Below are 19,845 nucleotides of genomic sequence, written 5' to 3'. Positions count from 1 at the left end.
ACAGCACTTTCTGCACCCTCTCTCATCTCAGCTCTCACCACTCCCCCAGAAATCCCATCCTTTGGGCATTTTACATCGCCTTTGAGCATGCCCCATCTATCCCAGCCCATCACCAAGATGAATCTCCACCAAGTCACCTTGCTCCCTGCTGATTCCATCCCAGTCCTACCGTGGCCTGGAACCATCACCTTCAAGCTCTCCATGGCAGATTTTGCCCATTGCAAGAGGAATACAGACCTACAGGGTGCACACAAAGCATTTGGGGACAGGGATTGAAGGATGAGGCTTTTAATCCCAGTTTCACCACAAGCTTAACAGTAGTGGCTCAGGTAGGTTTGGTTTTGAGCATCTCACCCCCAACAGAGAAAGCAGGGTGCGTGTGATTTTAGGTGGCATCTACCTACACCAGTGGTGCATCTGAAGTGCTGCCCACCCAGCAAGCTCCCTCCCTCTGGCCAGACAGCTAAAATACTCTGAACACACCACTGGGGCTGTATTTCCATTTGTTACAGCAGGAATCCGAAAAGTTGAGTTCACCAGCTCAAACCACCAGCGTCACTGCAGGAACAGGCCGAGCAGCCCACCTAAGGAAGGCATTTTCCAGGAATGAGGCTTTCCTTGGCATGCGACAGCTCAACAGCTTCTTGTGTCCCATCTCTGGGTGAGTATGGAAAATTGGTGGAAAAATACTCCTGCAGGTGTCTTGTACAGGCTTTTAACTCCAACCTTCGAAGTGGCAAATATTGAGCAAAAACACAGTGACCCCCCAAAAAACAATTATCAGAGAAAAACGTGGCTCACACCAGGTTTTCTGGTATCCCTCCCATCCCAGGGGATGGCCAGAGCTGGTGGTAAGTGTACTTGAAAGCAGACACCTGACATTAAACAACTCATTTTTGAACCCAAACTCTTCTCCAGAGCAGTCACAAAGTACAGTCAGCCCAAGATCAGCACCAGGGAAGCTGGATTTGTGAGAGGATAACACAAGGAGGGAAAAACTTACATATCTACCTGCCTTTCTATGGTATTCAAGTCTTCACATCCTCGTACTGCCCCACCACCCATCCTGAAGGAGTGCTGTGTCCTCAGCTGACATTTTTCTCCTTGACCAAAGCCACTGAGAATACATGCATAGAGCAGGCAAATGAGCCCCAGTCATCACCCAATGCTTCAGGCATCCTCCCTTCATCACCACAGCACCAACCCCAGGCTTCATTACAACATCACAGCATCCAAGAACACGTATCCAAACATTTCTGACGTTAAAATGCAGGATGAATGACTCTGCTTCAGCTCTGCCAGGCTGAAACAGGAGGCAGATGGCACGCACAAGACCCAATGCCTCTTCTCCCTGGATAATCACTTTCAGATGCCTTCATCTTGCTGGGTAGGAAGGACTCAGAGTTCTCCAGTTCCTCTGAGCAAACATCCCTCTTGAGGCCAAGGGAGAAGAAAAGCTTCCAGACCACCAGCTACCCAAGGACAGAACTGCTCCCAGTGATCTCAGGAAGGTCAAAGCAAACACTTGCCATGAATCTCAGGACAATTACTTACTCATAACATCCCACAAAGCCCCATTCCCAGTTTACACCATTCTTCAGTCATCTGTAATAGAAAATAATTGGCCACAGGATAGCGTTGGTAGGAAGAAAGGAGCACGTTCCCTGTCCCCATCTCTCACGTGGGTTGAGGAAACCACACAAGGAGCATCAGGTACTGTTTGGGAAGGTCAGAGACTGATACAACCACAGGACTGCAGTAGAGCTAATCTTAAAGAATAACACCATGGAAGTAAAAACATTCCAAAAACATTCCCCTTCTTTCCATGGGAAGATTAGCATTGAGGGTCACCGTGTTTTAAGCTTAAGAAAATCCCATTGAAGGGATTTTATCCCACCCAGGGAATAAATACATTAACACCCACAGCAGTAATCCCCAACACTTCGTTGTACTACTTATGCAGAGCAGGCATCATCTCCCCTGGAAGGGGAGAAAATACAAGCTCAGGCATGAAGGATGAAGGACCTTCATCTGCAGAAGCAAAACCCTCAATGGTTTTTAGTCCCAACAGTCCTAAGCTTTATGTCCAAGCCCACAGGGCTCTGTGTTTGCAGCAAAGAGCCTGAAACACGTTGTTTGCACTTCACTCTGTCCCCAGCTCATCTCCACTGCTTCCCACAAGAGATGTCATGCCAGTGCTTTCTGTGTCCTCGTCACACAGCAAGGTTTTTCCTGAAGGAGATGCTGGACTGGAGCAGTAGGATATTAGTTTTCATGCTGCCTGTGCCATCTGTGCTGGAACTGCAGAGCAGAAAGTTGTATTTTAATTTTTTTTTTTCAGGTGGTGAAGGGAAAAAATAAAATCAAGACCAAGCCATTCTTACAGAGAGGTGCATTCAGACAAGTCCTGCTTATCCTGCCCAACAAATTCTGGTGTTTTGCAAAATAACTTCCAGAAAATAAAATTTCTTAAGCAGGTATTATCAAAAGACAACAACTCAAGCAAGCCTTCAGTGCCCGAGAGCTGCAGGATGGCCGTGGCACACAGGTCTTCACAAAACCCATGCCACTATAGCACCGAGATCTTTCAGCCCTATAAACCCCCACATATTTTACGGTTCCACAGAAGGAAATGACAAACCCTACTTTGGCCATCATTTACAACATTAAAAGAGGCTAGAGGATCCAACTCTGTAGCTCCTTTAAATGCTAGAACAGGAAAACGATTTAAATAAAGCCCTCGTATTTCATGGCAAGGAAAGGATTTATTACCACTGGGACACAACATTTTCCCCATGTGCAGGTAGTTGCTGCCTTCCCAAGTCTCCCACCTGGCAGCGAGCCTTGGGGAGAATCCAGACACCTCAGCAATCCCCTCGTATCCACTCACCAAGCATCCACAGCACGATTTATTTGGAAGCTCAGCCACTTGCAGCCGTATTTATTTTTTAATACCGGCTGCATTGCCTCAGCCCAGTGCTTCCCCTCAGCAGCTCTGCCATTTAGCAGGCATTAAACTTGATGGTGCATGAGACATAACAGGGTTTTACTCACACCCCTGTAAAAGAGCTGGCTCGGTAGAACTGACAGCCACAAGTGTTTGAGGCAGTATTTATCTCATACCTTTCCTTCCAGAAAAAAAAAAGCCAACCCTTTGCAACCAAACATATGGGAACTGTCACCCCCAAAAAAATAAATTAAAAAAAGGTGAGTTTGGGAGCAGAACATCACATCAGCCTCAGGCAAAGCTGAACCACAGCGATGTGTTTAAGGGTAGGCAGCTAAAGTTAGTGGTGACAGAGCTGAGCAATGTGCAAGGAGGGTGTAAAGTCCTGATTTTTGGTCAAGCACTTGGGCATTCCCCAGAGACAGCAGCCCTCAGACAAGGGCTTTCCTCTCCAGTACACGTTCCTCCTGGGACTCCATAAGCCTTTAAGTAGTTATCTTCTGGAGCTTTATAAGGTGCTGGAGGAAAAAAAAAAATAAAGAATAAAGACCACCACATGAACACAAAGTTGTGCTGAGATCCAAATCTGATGCCAGCACGTGGAAGGTTTGAGGGTGACGGTACACAACCTAGACACTAAGCTGTTTGCTGCCTCCTTCTACCACCACTTATCCTCTTTTCCTTCTAGACCTAACCCCAAACTCCACCATGGTTTTGTTTCATTTCCAACTTGAAGCAGAGAATCACCTCTAGAAGTGTGAAATGGTCAGGGTTTCCAGTTTGCAGCTTCCAAGGTAGAAGATGAGCCTGTGGTCACTGCAACCACCTTCCCTCAACGCAAAATGCTGTTTGCATGTTCTGTCTGCTCCATTTAAGCAAGAGAAATTTCACAGGAGATGCTGCCTTAAGCACAAGGTCTTTGAGATGTAATAAGTGCCAATAGATGTTCTTTATCCCCAGCTTTATAACATTTCGAGTCAGTTCTGATGTAACTGTTAGTGCATTAATCCTGGTAGAAAGCAGATGGTTTCTCTGTCTGGTACTGGACTTGGATAGCCCCAGGAACTCACATTTCCACTTATTTTAACTCTGGCCTTTTTTTTTTTTTCCATTTTTGATTATGTTGCTAACACAACACTGAGTTAGGAACAGTGGATGCCGTGTTAAATCCTGTTAGCTGATTACACAGCTGAGCAGCAGCAAGTGTTTGCTGAAACACTGAACCCAACTGCCCGATTTGGGAAGCCGACGGTCACACTGACCTTGTGTGTAACAGCAACACAGCGTTTGCTCCCGGTTTTGTCTGAATGCCATCTCCTCCAGCAGCTCAGACTATCTGCAGCACCTCCAGGGCTGACATTCCTTGAGCAAGCACCCAAAATCCTGGAGCACGGCTTCATAGAAAGCATGAGTACTTCTGCCACCAGAAATATTTGGCTATCTGGTTCCGACCTCCAGGCTCCATCCCTCCCGGGGAAGGAGTTTTGGGGAGGACGGAGATGAAAGGTCTCATTTCCTCGTGCCAAAAGGGAAAAAGGATATTTCTGAACACTTCCGATTGCACCACTCCCCTGTACAGCAGATATCACATCTCCCTCCTCAGGAGTTTAGCCCAGAATTAATTCATATTTTTAGAGAGAAGCCATGGGCACCCGCACTCTGGAGAAGGCCACAAGTTGCAAATCCCAAGAGAATGGAGAAGTCTGCATACAGATGGAGACAGCTGCCCAAATCAGGACAAGACCTGCCCGTGCTCAGACTACAGCCCCTCCATTCATCTCGATACATCTGGGCAGCACACGGGAATTAGGTGCTTCCAAATCAAGGTGGGAACCAGGCGATTCCTGGTCTCCATCCACACCACTGCACCCTTTCAGCCCAGGTTTTCACCATCCCTGCAGGTGCCCTAAAAGAGCATCAAGTCAAATCGGAAGATTTGTTGTCTCTGCACTGGCATTCAAGTCACACAAAAGCACCGGGAGCTCTTTCTCCAAGCACAGAGCAGCCCAGCAAGATGCAGGAGGACAAGGATCCCTCAATTTATTTCAAGCCCACACTGTGACCAGCTACCACCTTCCTCAATCAGCAGCCAGCTCCTTACACGCACACACCTGCAGGGCAGTAACCAGCTGGCTGCAGGCAAGCCAAACCCTTGGCCAACTTCACAAGCCTCATTCCCCAGATTATTCCCTGCTTTAAAAAAAATAAAAAATAAATAAATAAAGCACATTTGAGCAGGACTTACAGAGCAGCAGTACTTCAGTGCAATTCCTCATTGAGCATTTCTCCTAAAGGACCCGAAACACCCACCTCTCCCGAGCCTGGCTGATCCGTAAAGTTTTAATAGGGTTGATAAGCTCACGGCTGGAACAGCTCTTGCGCACAGCAAGTTTTATCTGCTGCAGAGCACACTTGTTGCCGAGCCTCTTATCGCCACTGCAAATATCAGCAGAGATAGAGAGCAGCACGTAGTGCCCACGGAGGGAAGCTGCAGAAATGCAAGCGGACACGTTGTTTTTTTGACAGTTTTCCCCAAGTTCGTGACCTCGGTGGCTCGCTGCTGCTCACCCCAGGTACCCCCAAGCTCCGCAGCAAAGTCATCAACATCCAGACCACAAGGAGAAGAGCAGGACAGCCTCTGGCCCTTAAGCCAGCGGTCCAGATTCATCTCTCCAAGGAACCCTCAGCTGAGCTGCAAATTTCAGGGAAATAAGGAAAAAAATACAATATTTTCCTTATGCCTGGAGGGAAGAAGCCAAGAGAACTTAAGCAATGGTCTCGTGGCTCTAATACACCACTCACCACTACCAGATTATTGCCCCAGAAGCTTGGATTTAAGGACTGTCATGATATAAGGGTTTTTAGCATCATAAACTGACACTTTTAGAAATAAAGGACCCCCGGTCTAAGCTCGTTCTGCTCTTCGAAGGGGATCTGTAACTCTTCACATCCCTACAAGGCAGGACTTCAGGTTACAGCCTCACAGTCAAGCTGCCAGGCTCCATTCCTGCTAACTAATCACATTCCCACTGCAATACAACGGCATTTAGCACATCGAGATAAAGCCACGAGGGGTTTTCAGGCCAGCAGGAGCCTTTACCTTCAGGTCACCGGCTCAAACCCAGCCTTGTTATTATCCAGCTGACCTCTGTCCACTCCTCCCACCCCTTCCCAGCACAGCCAGTTCTCCAGCCCAGGCATTTACCACCCCACACCAGGTGACAGAAGGGCAGGTCACCAGCATCATTAAAGCTTCCCAGCATCATTTTTCAGCCACGCAGCTTGATATCAGCACGCACCAAAGCTTTCCCAGCCTGTGAGATGCGTTGCAGCAGGCAAGTTTTTGCAACAGCCCCCCAGAAGCAGGGGCATATTTCCAATGAGCAACTTTTGGTGGAGATAGAGTTGCATCACAACCCAGGACAAGAGCAAAACAAACAGGTTTGGAGGGCTGGAAACCCAAAACCTGTAGGAATCAACCTTGCATTCAAGATTGAACCCAAAAGTGGAGCAATCAGCTTTGTTTTCAAGAGCTTCCTCCCCACATTCTTCTTCCAGGGGAAAGAAATGGGTATGCTCAGGCTTTATCTGGATACCTAGGTGGGTGCATTTCTCCAGGAGCTCTGGCAGATCCTAGCTGGAGGCCATGTAATTTCATCTTCCCTGGGGATCAAAGAGGCACAGAAAGGCTTCTGCTTCCCCCAGATGCCAGCAGGGTGCTCTGCCCCGGCCCCACAACAACCTGTGTGGGGTCAGTCCTCATCGAGCCACAGCAGACAGTAGTGTTAGCTCCTGCTATTTTTCCTTGCCTATGAAACTGGTTGTTTCACTGCTTCCTTGTGCTCTTCACTGCCCAAAAATACCAATCTTGGCCACCCCCTAACCAAGCACTAAGCATGTCCCCAAATGCCACAGGTGCCAGCAGACGTGGTGGCATCTGCAGCACAGCCTCCCACCCTAGTGTCACCGCTCACCTTCTCCCCAGCACCCTCTGATTTAAAAAGGGAGAGCAATTTTCCAGGCTAAAAGTTGTTGATGGAGCTTGGGTTGCCAGATACATCCACCTGGTTACAGATTGCTCACAGCTTCCAGCTTGCTTCACTTAAGGACTTTCCACTTAAAAGCAGAAGGGAAAAAGGTTGGTAGATGCTAAAGCCTAGCAGCCATACACAAGGAGCTCTGGAAGGGTTATTTTAAAGGACTGACAAGGTAGATGTTACAATCCCAGAATCATTAAGGCTGGAAAAGCCCTCCAAGATCACCTGGCCCAACCACCCCTTACCACCAGTGTCACCACCAAGCCCTGTCCCCAAGCACCATGTCCAACCTCTCCTTGAACACCCCCAGGGACGGGGACTCCCCCACCTCCCTGGGCAACCCGTCCCAAGGCCTGACCGCTCTTGCTGCGTAGAAATATCTCCTAATTTGTTGTGTTGACCCCACTGATAACATCAAGGAAGCCCAGCAGCTTCCTGCCTCCAGCAACGCTCCTGTGACAGCAGGAGAGATGCTCACCTCCCCAGGGAGGGCTTTCAGGAAGGATTTGGCACAAAAGCCAAAGACCCTCTTGCAAAGACCCCCTTCCAGCTCCAGTTTTGAGCTCATTAAATCAATTGCAATCACACAAACTAAGAAATAGAAGTTAAAATGCCTATAATGATGGCAGCTTTTGCAGCTTCACCTAACCAGTCACCCTGTACAAGGCCAGGACCAGAGCTGAAACCCCAGCACGTTGCAGGGCTGATAGGTGCAGCCACAAGGATGGACACTTCCTTGGGTGCTGGCCTTCAACTCCACCCCTCCTGCCCGTGTTTTCAGGGACAGCAGCTCCCTTGCTATCACCACACGAGCAGATTTATTCCTCTTTGCAAAACAAAACTGCGTACGGAGGCCCTGCACAGTTTGTTTCAGCAACACACGTCTATGCAGCGGCGTGACCTTGCGAGGCACAGAGACTTCCCTGACAGCTTAAGAGACACCAGAGCACGCTTTACTCCCACCACATTAACATTTTAACATACACAGCTGGCTTGCCCACGAGCACACCGCATTCCTTTAACGTACAGCTCTCAGAGCAAGAGCCCCGGGATGCAAACAAGAAACATCCTCGCGCAGAGGGGGCGGATTAGGAAACACTCGTGATAAAGGGAAGCGTCTCCAGCCAAGCTGTAAACCTTGCACTTTAAATCAGGCTTTTAATGAAGATGGCAAGCGCTCTGCATCAGTGATTCATTCAGAGCGAAGGATGAGTTTTAGCTGCTTTGTTTTAACGCTGATGCTGTCTCCAGGCTTGGGGCAGGAGGAAAAGCAGTAGAAAGGAAGCAGAACTGCAAAAAGCTCGCAGGCTGTCAGACACCAGCAGCTTTCCAAGTTAACGCCAAAGCCCAAGCAGGGGGTAACTCACCCCAAAACATGGAGCCACCCTCCCCTGTGCATTTACAGAGCACATCTTGAGCATTTCAGGAGTCCACAGGATTGTGAACACGGGGAAAGTGTTAAATACGTATTTTTAAATACATATTTTTGGTAAGCTTTTCGATACCTCAGTAGAAGCTGGAAAGCAAGGCTTTCAAGTTCAGCGTGGCAAGCGCAGAGCAATCCTTTGCGATAAACACAATTTGCATGTTAACAGGAACAGGGCTAAAAATAGCAGTTTTGAGAAGCCGGAGGTCTCACCTCACCTCTCTGCTCGATGAATCGCAGGGCTCCCGACAACCCCGAACCCACACACGGGTTATGAGGAGCGCTCAGCCCTTGTTACAGCACACAGCTCCAAGCCATGGACGAAGAAATCCCAACCCAAAAAAACTCCAGAGGAGGTTTGAGCAGCTGTTTAAAGTCTCATTGAGGAGATGCATGGATAACGAGCAGGCAGAGTGACACCATAATTCCCACCCTACCTGCAAACGCAATCACTGCTCCGCCAGGTGAATGCCTACAAAGCATCACCGACTTGACAGCCTCAAGAAACTTTTCTACCCTGGGCTTCTGCCTCCAAGAAAGCAGTCGGGTAAGAGAGAAACAGGTTTTGTACACTCCTTGCCTCCCCCACAGAGCCTTCCTTGTCTCCAAAGAGCCAGAGGTCAAAGGGTTGGATGAGTCCTTCCGACACCAACAGCTGAGACACGCAGGAAATATTTTAATCCCAAGGAAAGCATTAGTTACCCCTTGTTAAAAAAAAAAGAAAAACAAACAAAATCCGCCCAAGTATCACAGTGAGACTTCGCCTTGGTAAATCCCTGTAAACAAGCCTAAGCCCTTCGTATCCATCCCAAAGCAAGGGCGTTTGGGCAGAGTTTGGGCACTGGTGACACACACAGGGCACTTCAAAAGGGCCAAGCCTGCCTCTTAACACCACACTTCTACCCTCACTGCAGGACAGCGAGCCCAGACACAGCCCCAAATCCCCTCCAAGCTCTTTCAGGGAGCACTCCAGGATCACATCAGCTTCCCAACAGCCTCGCTCAGCCCTCGGTGCATCACCCTGATGGCCCACAGCCTTTGGGCACCGCGTCCCAACCAGTAACCACATTTCTCTCGCTGACTCCCACTCCAAAAAACTTAATCTTGTATTTTTCTAATGTAATCCTGACTTGACCAGTAACTTGATTTGAGACTGAAGCAATACAATTTATGATGAGGTGACTGTCAACACAAGAGGTTCATCAATACAAGACAAGTGGCTCAAGATCCACTCTATTAGAGCAGCTCAAACACTCAGACACCAAAGCATACAATCAGTCCATTACGCCTTTTTTAATGCCACATCCAAAATACCTGTTAAAGGAAACACTGGTTCTCACCTTGTGCTATTTCAATCAGAAGCAAGATGCTTTCCCTGAGCAACCTGTGCGTGTGTGAGCCCAAAGCTCAGCACAGCTAAAAACCAGCGCCCAGACAGAACATTTCTGCACCCTGCATCTGACCTCAGGCTCAGGGAGGAAAGTTTCACTTCATCTCGCCATGGGGGAAGGGAAACCCATGGAGTGGCTATTTTATAATTATAAAAGAGATTGTACAAGTTACAATGGCTAACAGAAACTGCTGGGATTTAAAAAAGAGAAACGAGGATTTAAACATTTGAAAAGGCAAACTTGCTTTAAAGGCAAAGCTGGAAGATAAAAGCTGTGTGAACACAGTACCACATGGTAAAACTGAAAGCAAAAGAGGCTCTTTTAAGCATTCCTGGAAAAAAAACCACAAACTTACAGTCCATCACATCCAACTCCTCCAGGATGCAGCAGCTCAGACCCTGAGCACCGCACGAGGCTTTGCTGAGAGCCCAGCTCCGAGCAGCACGGAGGACACAGTGGTTGGAGAGCAGGAGGATTTGGTTTTGTCATGGCTCAGGAATTACATCAAAACCAGCACAAGCTATTTCCCAGGAAGAGATTCACCACCAGCAGGACTGCACACAGATAGGGGATGGAGCTAGCGCCCAGATTTGTGCATCATCTGGGGCGAGGCACGGCTTGCCTCTCTCCTACCCCCATCCCACCCTTCATCCGTGGGAAGAAGAAAAGAAAAATTTCTTTTAAAAAGAGCCCATTTCAGCAATACCTGGCGCAAGAGCCACAAAAACCAGCGCCAAAAACACATTCGCAAGAGGAACGTTTCTCATCAAGCTGATCCTGCCCAAAGGCCAGACAGGCAAAAAGAGACAGAGCTCAATCAAGACGGGTAATGGATTCAGTATGTGCAAACACGCCGTGTGGCGTGATAGACCCAAGCACGGGAAGATTTCCCACTGCCACCCAAGAAGGTCCTTGTTTGAACACCCTTCGGGGGAACACGCCGTACCTTGAACCCCTCTCTTGGCAGAGGCGTTACACAAATATTTAATTACGTACAAAAATAAGGCTTTCGGGGGGTTATTGAGCAAGAGAGGCTATTTAAGCAAGCGTTCAGGCAGTTGTCCTGCCAGTATCTGTGGGTATTTTTGGAGGAAGTGGGGAGAACTCGGTGGTTAGCTACAGAGGAAAAAGCAGCAAAGCCAAACACCAGCCTGCAGCTTTTTCTCTTTTTTTTATTTTTTTTTTTTGAAAGCAGAGCCATGCATTAAAGTCGCTGCACCTAATCACTGTTTATAGACGGGCTGGCAAGCAAAAGCAACGGCTATAAACAATCCTTTAAATCCCTTTTCCCCGCATCATGCGCGGAATATGCCTGCAAAGGTCTGGTAAACACCGTCTGCGCCCTGCCGCGCACAGAGCATAGCTGGAAGGGAAATGATTTGTAGGGGAATGGGGCACTGGGATCCCACAAGGGGACTGGGAATGGCACCCTAGGGACCCTCCCGGAGCCCTGGGTGGGTGAAAAGGGGGCACCTCCGTGCAGGGCTGGGGGACAGCAGCAGCTCGCTGGTGTCACACTGCCCTCTTCTGAGCAGCAGGCACTGCTCAGCTCCATGCCCAGCTCTGTGCGGTGTCCCCAGGGAGCTACAGCCCTGGGTGACACCCTGGGACCTCAGTCCTAAGTGACAAAAGCACAAGGAGAAGCCAAGAGGCACCGCTCACCCTGGAAGTGCCCTGGTTGGCATCGCAGAGCCCAAACCAGCCCCAGCCTCCTCACGCAGCACCAGCAGAGCTTGTTGTGATGCCACCAGTAGAACCAGGACCTCCCCCAGCCCCATTTGGTCTCCTTGAGGTTTAATTCCCACCTGGTGCAGCCTCTTTATGGCAGCAGCCAAGTGGTAGCCAGGTGGATCCCATCACTTCATCTCCCCACCAGATAAAAGGTGCAAAGCATCTCGTTACAGCACTTTTGGGCAGGAGCACGGCCCCTTCGGGGATATTTTCTCATGGAAAAGCAGTTTCAAAGCAGCATCACCCTTCAGGGAAAGCCTGCTGCTACACCCCATGTTTGCAGGAGAGGAGTCCTAAACACCCATCCACATCCAACCCCAAAACTCTTCGCGTTGGCTAAACCCAAGCCACGACGCACAAGCCCACAGCTGCACCGCAGCAACGCCACGAGTATTTCAAAGTGCAACCATCTCCTTTTATCTTCGCCCTCAGACAGACTTAAAAGCCAGCTAAAGGACAATATTCCCTGCAGGTGCGTCTTTCAAAAGGGCACCCAGGTCTGACTTCCACCACCTGCCAGCACCGAAACACCTCGAAGCAAACAAGAAGGGGGAAGGAGCCATTCCTTGCCAAGATCTTGACCTCAACTTAAAATATATTTTTATTGTAACGCACACTTAAAACAACCACAAAAGCACCCAATACATACTGATTTTTGCATTGGGCAGAGTGAAACGCTACAATAATATTCATGCAGTTATTTACGATGAAATTTACCCAGCACTTTCTGGATAAAGGTGCAAGAAGCACCCCCCGGCCCCGCAGATGTCTCGGTATCTCGCTACAACCTTCCTGGCTCATAACAGCGATTTGTTGCCTTGCTAAAAACTCAACCTTTTATCATTAATTCCCAGTCAGCAGCTTCTGAATCTACAGCCTGACACCGACTAAATTGATCGGAGCCGAACTCATTTTCTTTGCTCGTTGTCGAGGCACAAGACAAACATCAGTCATGCTTCGCCTTCAAGTGGAGAATTCATTGCAGGGAGGAGCGTAACGTGCAGAACATGCTTATTTAATAGAAAAAAAAAAAAAAAAGTACAGCTTGACAGAGACACCCACTCCAAAATTAACTCTGCCTCGAAGCAGAGCTTATTTTTGCTGCCAAAGCCGTACCTGGTGCATCACGGAGCAGCTGGGTGCTGCCGAATATCGGCTGGGAGACGCTTCAGGTCTCGGCGAGGGGAATACAGGTTAAAATAGCAACTTTTAAGGATGCACCATGTGGACAAAGGGTGTGCAGTGCATTGACGGACTGCTTCCCGCAGCAATCTGACAGCCCACGAACGTGGAGGTGCCGGGTGAATCGCAAGGCAAGGAGCCCGCTGACTCCAGCTTTGCCCCAGCCACACCTGCCAAGAGCAAGCTGGCGATTTAGGAGAGGGAGAGCAGGTAGATGGCATTCAGTGCAGGATCCAAACCCAAAAAAAAAAGCTCTTTAAGAAGCAGCCCTGGTGCTACTTTTGCTCACTGACAAGCAATGCTTTGCATTTCCCAGAGGAGAAGGCAGAATCCACCCGGCGTGGTGGGGTTCCCCGTGCCCCACGTAACTTCCTAACACAAAAAGCCCTGGGGGGGCTCACCGAGCGAGCACTCCTTTTCCTTCACACGGGGACAAAGAGCCAGCAAAGAGAACCATAATTATTATTATTTTTTTAATCTCACATGCAGCGTTGTTATGTTCATGTACCAGTTATCCCTTCCCAGCCCCAAAATCAACCTTGTAACCGCACAATTACAAGTAATAATACTAGCTGTGCAAGCCCACCCCCAAAAAAACAAATCCTTGTGAGTTAGAAGAAACCTTTAAAAAAAAAAAAATGCTTTTTGTTGTTTTCTTTCTGGCTGAAGAATCCCCATTTCCATCTGGCCAGGGCGAAATTTAGCAGCTTCCACACCGGGAATTGCTACAACAGACCTTTTCCAGAGGCGAGCTCACATTTCCACTGCGACTCAACTCCTCAACGCCCAGTTTTCTAGGCAGCGAACGCACAGGACTAGCGAGAGAGCTTCCATAAAACAGGGACGGGATTTTTTTCCCTCTCCCCTTTTCCAGGCGAGCTGTCATTAAACCCGTTGGGGATTTTGCTTTCTCAGGATTTTACGGCACCGGACAAGCCCGGAGTGAAGCCCCGGGGCTGTGGGACACGGCGGGTGGCGTTATTTTGTGAGCGGTGGATAAAAATGAAGAGTTACCTGTAAAACAAGTATGGCCTAAAGGAGACCGGGGGGGTGGCTGGATCCACACCCTAGAAGCTGGGGGGGTTCCGGGGAGCCGAGGGGGCACCCGGGCACCCATCCCAGGTGGGTGCCCACCCACGTCCCCCACCGCACGACAGCTCCCATCGACTCCCAACTTTGCTTGGGATGCTCCCAGCCAGGTGAGGTAAATATTTATTTACTTTTTTTTTTTTTTTTTTGGGGGGGGGGGGCGCAGAGGGTAAGGAAGCACATTTTGGGCGAAAAAAATGCCTTTTGCCAACCCCGCAGCACCTTTTGGGTGTCAAAAGCTGTGTATTGGCCAAACCCCAACACCCCTCCAGGCTCAGCATCACCCCCCCGGGCACACCCTGCACCCCCGGGGCCGGTCCCAAGGCTTAGGGGGGGGGATACAAAAAGCCCCCCAATCCTCCCCAACACCTCCCCAGTCCAACCAGTCCAACCCTTTACCTGCTGCCACTGGGAAATCCTCCGTGTCGCCAAGGTGGGGTGGGATGGGGGGGGACACGGCCCCTGCCAGCGATGTCCCCCCGCTGTCCCCTTGCAGCGCGGGGGCTGGGGACAGCGCAGGGTCGGCAGGAGGGAGGTGGCACCGTCTTGTCCCTGTCCCTGTCCCTGTCCCCGTCCCTGTCCCTGTCCCCGCAGCCCGGCGCGGCTCGGCTCGGCTCCGCCGCCCGCTCCCGGGAGCGGGGCGGGGGCTGGGGGCGGGCGAGCTCCGCCCCAGACAGCGGCAGGAGGAGGAAGAAGAAGAGGAGGAGGAGGAGGAGGAAGGCTGCGCCCGAAAGCTGCCAGCCCCTTCTTAGTAGGGGTGCCCCTATGGGGATGCGGCCGGCTGCAAGCATCGGGGTACCCCCAGGGTACCCCCCAAGGTACCCCAAGGTGCCCCCAGGGTGCAGGTTTGGGGGTTCCCCTATGGCCCTGAGACCCCCGAGGGGTTGGGGAAGCTTTGGGATGCTTGATCCCAAAGGGATTTTGGCAGTGATGAACCCCAAAAAAAGCCTCACCACATAGCACTGAGTCCCCCCCCTTCTTCTCCTGGGCAAGCCAGCCTTCCTCCACCCCCATCTTCCTCTGAAGCTGGAGGTCTGGAAATCGTCCGCCCCGGGAGCGATGTGCACACACACGCACGCACGCAGGGTGCAACGAAAATAAAACCTTTTCCTTGGAAACCTCAGCAAACGAGAGCAGAAATCCAGCCCTGCGCGCCCCGGGTCGCAGTTAACTGGGCACCAGTAAATCCCCGTTTGGCAGCAGGGAGCGGAGTGGCCGTAAGGGAAAACACTTCTAAGGGAAAGGAAGAAAAAAATCTGTTTCTGGGATATTTATATCGAAGGCGATTGCGTCCCAAAGCCTGCTCAGGGGGACGCTTTGCGCAATGGGGGGTTCCCATCCCAGCTGATGGAAGCAGAAAGGGAGCAGAGGAAAAGGGTCAGGCATGGATTTAGGGGTTGCAGCCTGCTGACGTCTCCTCCTCCTCTAACTGTGCCCTTTCCAACCCAACAATTATTTATTTTTTCCATCCTTTTCCATCTTGGTCTTCCCCTGCTCTCCCAAGCGTGCACCGTGGAGGGGTCCCCAGGACCTCACCTGCAAGCTCTGGGGGTCGCGGCACAGGAGGTGCACGTGGTAGCAGTTTGGGGAAAAGATGAATGTTTTGATGAGTGTTTTGCTCTGCCTACACCACGCTCGGGATTTGTTTCCTGCACGCTGTGACAGCAGGGATGAATCAGAGCAGCCGGGGCTTGCTCCGAGCTGCCGGGTGCTGAGACCTGCTGAACTTTGTCCCCGGCGTCAGGTTTTAATGCAAGGTGGAAAACACCTGAAAGCAGCAAGTCCCTTTTTTTTATTTATTTCCTGCAAATTGGCTGTTTTTCACCCTTTTGGCCCACGCTCTGAGCCAGTCCCAGAGCTGTGTATGGTGCAAAAGGAGGAGACGTGCTGCCAAAACAACACGCGAGGTGACAGACACCAGGCTCCTCTACCGGCACGGGCAAAGCCAACAGCTCACAAGCAGCTTTTCCAAAAAAAAAACAAGCTCAGAAACAACCCAAAAGGCTTCACCCTCCAGCAGGGAAACCTCACGTGGAGTAGAACACAGAAGGGAAAAAATCAGACCCTAAAACCTGATCCAGAAAGACGATGGCTGGCCACAGCAGGATAGGAGCGGGCTGGCGTTGCAACTGGGAGCGCCTTGCAAACGCCTTTCCCTTCCTCTCCTTCAGCTCTGCGGTTATCTTAAATCCTGACGAAAATGCATCCCATGTGGGCACTTTATTCGCCTGCTTGCTGGCTGCTTTGAGGAGCTCAGGGATGTTTTTTCATGTTTGTTTTTTTTTTTCCCTTCGTGCAGGGCAATGGGGGACAGGCGCAGGTATTCGGAGGCACATAGCAGAGCCGTGACCGCAGCTCCTTGCGACTCTGCCAGGCTCTAAACAACCAGGATTACATTTTGCATGCTTGGGTGTCTGCCTAGGGATGGTCTCCTTGTAATTTCAGCAGAAATAGCTCGACCGTTTGCAAGATTCGGGGAAAACTATTTTCTTTTTTGGCGCTGCGGGGAAAATATTCATATAACTCTTGAGGTTCCAGAAACTGCAGCTGCTCCCAGTGTCAGCCAGTAACTTATTTTTCCCCGTCCCCGGGAACACTTGCTGAGTGAAATACCTCCGAAAAGAACCGCAGTTTGCACATTTTCAGGATTTTTTCTCCAACGTTGCCAGTTGAACCCGACGCGGACGCCGGGGAGCACGCTGGGCTGGGCAAGGCTCCCTTTTCCAAGCAGCTGTGAAGGGAGGAATGAAGAGCAGCAAGCCCAGCCTCCCCCCAGCAAGCACGTCCAATGTCCAAACCTTCATGGATTGACCAAGGGAAGGAAATTTCTTATTGATTTTCGACCTCTTCTAGGAAAAGAAATGCAGTTTTGGAGTGGGAAAATGTTTTCTGGTTTGAATGTTCCCGATCCTGTTTAGAGCCTGGAGTGCTGGGAGTATTTTAAATATCTCCTTTCGGCATGGCTGGGACTCTGCTGTGCTCATTCCTCACCATGTAACCCCAGCGATGCTCATTTCAGGATTTTACCTATAAAACCTCATTAAAGCCCTCTTGGTCCCCCAGTGATGCATTAAGACCTGGCGAGACCCCGATGCTCGGAGCCAGGGGCAAGTTTCAGTGGGCACATTTCTCACCTCATCCCATAAGAGTTTTGCTATGTGCTTATGGAAAAGGGTCCTTTTTTGAGCCTGGTCCCTTCCTGGTAAGTCAGAGTATTTTGGGGTGTTGTCTTTTCGTGTTTTCTGCAGTGCTCAGAGGTGGGAAGGTGACCACAGGAAGGTTTGGGGAACAAGACCAGGTGTATGGTGAGCAGCACAAAGAAAACACAGAAATCAGAGAGCATCGCCTTAAAATAAAGTGGCTGCCACTTACCTTTTGGGGGACAAGACCCCCAAAACAGCCACATGTATGTGCCGTATGCAGTCCGTACCCTGCTGCTGTTGGATTCTTCCAGTCGGATTTGGGGACAGAGCAAGGAACAGCTCACAAATTTGTGATGGCACTGATGTCCCATTGGAATGGAGACCCAAAATGTCCCATTGGGATGGAGACCCCAAATGTCCTGTTGGGAGGGAGACCCCAATGTTCCCTTGGGATGGAGACCCCAGGTGTCCCCTTGGGATGGAGACCCCAAATATCCCATTGGGATGGAGATCCCAATGTCTCATTGGGATGGAGACCCCAAATGTCCTGTTGGGATGGAGACCCCAAATATCCCATTGGGATTGAGACCCTGATATCCCATTGGATTGAAAACCCCAAATGTCCCGTTGGGATGGACACCATTGAGCAAGGGCTGGATGTTAGCATTGCCATCTCCATTTTGCAGAAGAAAAAAAACGAGGCATGAAAGAAGCAAGGCCAAGCTCATCCCAAAGCCTCCTGCCAACGCCACGCTGCACACGTCTGTCTGTCTGTCCGTCTGTCTGCCCGTCCGTGCGTGGCAGCAGAGCTGGTGGGAGGCAGACCCCACCACGGCGTGCCCCAGCATCCGACCAGCCCTGGGCGAGGGGAAGGAAGCGTGGCGAGGGACACGCTATTGTTCTGCTCCTGCCAATGCTCGGGGAACACAGGACAAACAGGAGGGAGAGCTGCGTTTTCCTGTGTTTGTACTGCAAATATTTTCATTAAGGCGCTTTTTCTTAATTCTTTCTCCCGGCCTTTTTGCCTCTAATAAGGGCAAGGAGAGTTCTGACTGCTGGCATCCCCTCGGGCCCCATTATTTCCCCATAATAACAGCCGCAGGGAGAACTCGTGGAGCTATTTTGCTGTTACAAACCCTGCATTTCCACGTCTCCCTCACCCTTTTCTCTCCTCACTCCACCCCCACGAGCCCGCACCAGGCACCCAGCCCTGCAACGGGGGCAGAGATGGGTCTGGGAGCCCTCAATTGCTCATGGGCTGAGAGCATGTGAATGTTTGATGTTACCCAGCAACTGGAGGCGAAGATATCGCGTGCCCGCTCAGCCAGGAAACACTTTGCCTGTTTACACAATAGCTGTGTTTGCCTGCTCTGTGGCGGGTTAACCCTGAGCCCTTTCAGGAGGAGATAAGGTGAGGATGCTTAAATAAGAGGGAAGTCACTCTCATGGTTTATTCTTGCTTGTAAATCGGGTCCCAAACACCCCCTGTCTCCCCTAATTACTGCATGGAGAAGAACCCGTGGCCATGCAGATGGCCCAAGAGCCATGCAATAAATGGGATAACGTTGGCCTGGCATCGTCTGGAGGAGAGGATTGCAGCCAGAACAAAATGCTTTGTGGCACATCATCGGCACAAATTTAGCCCTGAGCACATCTTCGCATAGACCAGAGGCTGCGAGTCAGCAACAAAGATTCAATGGGGATGATAAATGAGCATTTTTTTAGCTGTTAGGGAAAAACAACCATGAGAAGTGATGAACAGAGGCAGAAGTCACCCCCTTGGACATCTATATCTCACTTTAGATGCTCCTGCTCTGTATTTAAATATGGACTGGTTTTATAAATAAATGCAGAATGTGACATCGGGTGCACAATCAGGTCAGTACCCAAGGCAGTTCCCCTCCTTTCCCCTCTGAAAGGTGTAGTCGAGCCCCGAAGCAGGTGAGCAGAGAATTCCTGAGCAAAGGTTAACCAGCCCTTTATCACAGATATTTTATCGCAGCCCCATCTGGCCTCCCTGCCACCGTCCTCCAAATCGATGCCTAGGGAGCAAAGTGTGAACTCTCCCAGCAAGCGGCTCTAAGCGCACTATTGAGGAGGTTTTGGGCCTTTTTGGAGTCATTCACCAGCATCTTGCTCGCTGTCTGGTGGTTCCCTGAGTGAAGACAGCTTCGGGGAGGAAAATCAGGGGCTAACAAAATAATTTCAAACCTGTAACTCCCTTTTTTTGAGATGTGCATTTAGCTGTAGGTGGGAATAGCTGTCCACCCACCGCCAGACTGCGTGGAGGTTCCTTGTGAGAACCTCAGGGCAGGTGGGTGAAGCTGTCCCTGAACTAATTACTCTAATTACGTGTTTAACAGCATTCTCCAGATCCTAGATGTGGTCCAGTTAATAAACAAATGTGGCTGAAACGGTGAGGAAAGAATTACTTTTTTCACCTTGTGAAGCACATTTCCCCTGCCCATGTGGGAAGCAGCTTTACAAAAGATGCCCCAAATGTCATCTGGTCCGAAAAGGACGAGGATGAGGATGAGGATGAGGATGAGGATGAAGGCCAAACCTCACTTGCATCAAAATCCAGGCGGGTTTTGCTGCAGGAGTTCCCATCCCAGCCATCCCCATGGGGGGCAGTGGATTACAGCTGGCTCCAAATACCTTGTTACACCTGGTTTCAGATAAGATTTCCCTTATCAGAAGCATTAATCGGAGGCTTTCGGTGATGCCTTTGTTCTGTGCCCGCTCAGCAATGAGCACGGGGAGGTCGGGGCTCACAGCTCACACCCCTGGTGCCAGCACAGAAATCCCTTTATCGACAAAAGCCCTCACCGACACGGCTCCCTCCAGGAGGACTTTCACCTGCTCCAGCCCGTGCAAGGCTTTAACCTCATTAATTTGG

This window comes from Netta rufina (assembly GCF_964035555.1).
Source record: "Netta rufina genome assembly, chromosome: 1".
Lineage (NCBI taxonomy): Eukaryota > Metazoa > Chordata > Aves > Anseriformes > Anatidae > Netta > Netta rufina.
The sequence above is the reverse complement of the archived record's forward strand: the minus strand, read 5'-3'. Positions refer to the sequence as shown.